This window comes from Cryptomeria japonica, chromosome 10 (assembly GCF_030272615.1).
Source record: "Cryptomeria japonica chromosome 10, Sugi_1.0, whole genome shotgun sequence".
NCBI lineage: Eukaryota > Viridiplantae > Streptophyta > Pinopsida > Cupressales > Cupressaceae > Cryptomeria > Cryptomeria japonica.
Window position 1 is genome coordinate 491,308,471 of NC_081414.1, and position 4,085 is coordinate 491,312,555.

Sequence of the window (4,085 nt, forward strand, 5' to 3'; positions counted from 1 at the left end):
TTAGGATTTGAGATTGCTCCTAAAATAAATTATGTTCATGGAGAAAATGACTACACACTTATTTTGAAATAATCCAACACAATTGAAATAATATCAATTATTTTTCAAGAATACAACTTCACCCTAGGCACCACTATCAAACAAATGAATATCTTATTGGAACAATAGGTGCACTAGACCCTTTGCTGGAACCAAGAAACTAGGTGCACTATATACAATTAATATCAAAGGTGGGCATAGTGATATTGACAAAGAATAGGTATAAATATGTCTTCAACCTCTTCCCTCATCTATTTCACATCTCCCTTGCATCACCTTTCAATAAAACTAATTTTGTCATTGTTCAACATCTACAACTACATCCAAATTTTGGACACTAATACTTGGCAATTGAAGAGAAGCTGCAAAGAAATGAAATCCCAACATTGTTGTTAAAAAATATAGTAAAAAGGATAGACCAAAGAAACATGCACTCTACACAAGTCTTTCTATATTCATTTGCAAACTCAATTACAAGAGAACAATGGAAAACTTCAATGGACTATTGCAATCAACATTTCAAAATCATTCTAGTCTTAAATTCATTTATTCTCCTTGTCACCATAATAACATTTTAACATATATTACAGGTTGATGGCACTTTAAAAGTGGCAAACGCATTTTCCAATCCATTCCATGCATTTTGCCCAAAATACAGCTACATCTACAACATGCTTGAAGAGAAAACTACCCATTGCATTATATGTGATGAAGAGATCATCTATACGCATTCTCTCAATTTGAAAATGATTATCATAATTGACAACAAACAAACGATCTATCCATCATCCAACAATTATTGCCAAGCCTGCAAAACATGACTTATCACGACTACATTACAGACAAATCAACAATAATATTCGCTTTCTGATACTTTTCCATGGTAGGGAACTTCACCCTCAAGTAAAAAAATCTCATCACCCAAGCCACCTCTCTTGACGAATAATCAACAAATGCTACAAAAAGGTAAATATAATACTTTTGTAGATACTTCTTGTAGTTAAAATATTTGTATCCAGAAATGTTTTGTACAGTACTAGCTTTCTTACAATGACCATAATGCAAAATTTGTAGGTAGTAGATCATGCAAAGGATAAGAATGATGGATACATGTCACTTCACCCAACTCTATTCTACGTGTTTATACTTTCTTGTGATGCTCTAATCAGATTGTCACTCTGAAAATCATACTGTTAAATACTACAGTTCAAAACAACAATCCATACTTGTTTCCTCTTTCTAGACGCAAAGGACATATATTTAACCATTTTAAGGCTGGGGTCCCATGGAGGGGGGCTTCCTAAAAACTAGAGATAGAGCTGCTGAGATTTTTGAGGAAAATTTTAAAGCTGGTGGTCCCATGAATTTTGTAGTGTAGTTTAGCTTAAAAATTTAAGCTTCGAAATTTAAAGAAGCTGGTGGCCTCATGAATACAATATCTTTGTATGTACATAATAAAAACAAGTAAAAATAATTTATTTCCGTCCAAAACTATTTTTTAATAGAAATTTATTGAAGTTGAGGAAAAATCAACTCTACAGCTCCCAATGGTCACCTGCATGCAAACCTGTCATAGAAGGGGAGAAGCAAAAAAGCTATGAAGGCCAGAATTCAGAGATCTAGAAAAGAGGAGTCATATTGATTGTGCAACAAGAATGCAATTCAATAATTATAGTTGTTAATGAAAATACAAAGAGAGAATCCTTATAAAAGGATACTCGAAACCTTAAAGGTGAAAACCCTAAAGAATTATAAGATTCCTAAGTTTAGCTTAAGCATAGAGTATAATAGACAAATAATAAAATAAATAAATATTACATAATAAAAGATTACTCTAATACCCCCCCTTAAGATAAACTTAGGGAGTAGCTAAAAAATAATTAAGGACTAAAAAAACATGAAAAAAATGCAGGAAAGTAACAATGGGTCCCAACAGCTAGGCCCGATGAGGTACCCAAGTACAATAAAATCTCTATAAAGTGGAGAAAAAGGAGAAAATCCCAGTGGGAACAAAACTCCTCTCCAAGAAGAGATGAAAGCTCAAGTGAAGGACTAAGAAGCCTCCAAACAAGAGTGTTCCAAAAGATAGGAACAAAAAGAAGAGAATGAAGAACACCACTGAAGCATGAAATAGCTGCAAACACTGTCAAAGAGTAACTACTGACCTGAAGAACCTCCACTGAAATAGAACATGACTAGGTAGAGAAGACTGTAATATGCATGAGTGCCCTCAAATGACACTACTCGAATCAGATGGGAAACAAAGGCAAACAACTGAACTCGAAGACACATATGGCATGAAACACCAAAGCTTGAAGAGATGATCAATCAAACCAAGGAAGCATTAGAACAACAGGATAAACCTCCTCATAATGCTAAAAAGGGAGAGGGACAGGTACACTGAAAAGAACGGCCAACAAGAACTGCATGACGAAGAACCAATAACATCGAAGGTGCATAGAAAGTACATAGTGTCGTGGAAGGAACACTCACTTGACACACATCATGAGGCTAATTTCATGGAAGGAACACTCACTTGACAAAGGTAGATGGCAAATAAAAGGAAAACATCAACCCCCCCCATGACACTTTATAAGTAGTGCATGTACAATAAGGCATTGCAAGAGCCCAAGTATACAATGCATGGTGGCACTTTATCTTAGTGCATTTGCATAAATAAAATGCTACAATGATAAGAAGAGACAGAAGATTGGAAACAGAAAGAACAACCAAAGACGAGACATCCTACTCAAAGAAAGAGATCCCAGGACTTGAAACATCCAAGCTAGTCACTAGAGTGCTGAAAAGCAAAAAACTGAATAAAATATACCTGGAAGAGAATCTGGAAATAAAACTCATATGAATGGAAAGAACACAGAACAAATTTTCTGATATAAAGTTTTTGAAAAACAGAGTTCAGATGCTCAAGTTATGTCTCCCGGAGTGCAAAAGGAAACCTCTAGCTTGGACAGAAAAAAATGCCATTCAAAAAAGTAAAATCAAAAGTTCAAACCTCCAGATTTGGATAGAGCTCAGAAAAAGCTTTCCGATGATATAAGGTTTTTGAAAAAGTGCTTCCGTATGACCAAGTTACGACCAAAAGAAAAGAACCCCTCTTGTAGGGCATAAAGAGGGTTTTTTTTTTTGACGAAAATTTTCTGACACATTTGCAGGTACAACTGTATGGATTTTCGTGCCTCGAAAAATGTGCCAATAAAAAATCATGCTCTAGATGCCCCTGTCACTGAAAATAGGCAAATTATATATCAAAATTCATGGAATCAACCTTCTGAATCCAATTGAAAGGTCCTTTTGGCACCAAAATGTACCAAAAAATCAGCTACCCCTAGAAATGAAAAAAACAACAACTACACAAACCCTCAAATACACAGATCTAAAGAACAAGGCCTAAAATCTCTCATGAAGAGAACAGGGGCATGCAGATCTGGAGCTCTGATACCATGTTGGAGTTGAGGAAAAATCAACTCTACAGCTCCCAAAGATCACTTGCATGCAAACCTGTCACAGAAGGAGAGAAGCAAAAAAGCTATGGAGGCCAAAATTCAAAGATCTAGAAAAGAGGAGTCACACTGATTGTGCAACAAGAATGCAATTCAATAATTGTAGTTGTTAATGAAAATACAAAGAGAGAATCCTTATAAAAGGATACTCAAAACCCTAAAGGTGAAAACCCTAAAGAATTATAAGATTCCTAAGTTTAGCTTAAGCATAGAGTATAATAGACTAATAATTAAATAAATAATTATTAGCTAATAAAAGATTACTCTAACAAAATTAAACTTAGATGTTTGACAAGTGGCAGATAATATCCCTAAGGTGGTGGGGCAATTTCTAGCCCCATCCCTTTTTCACTAGCATGGGACCGCCTCTTCCTTAAAAATATAGCTTAAGCTCCCCTCATGGAACCCCTACCTAAACTTGTTGAGCAAGTTCCTCAAATACTCTATTTTGAATGCTCTTAATGTTGATATATCTATACCTCTTTTGTATTGATATTTCACTTAAGATGACATGAAATTTTCACT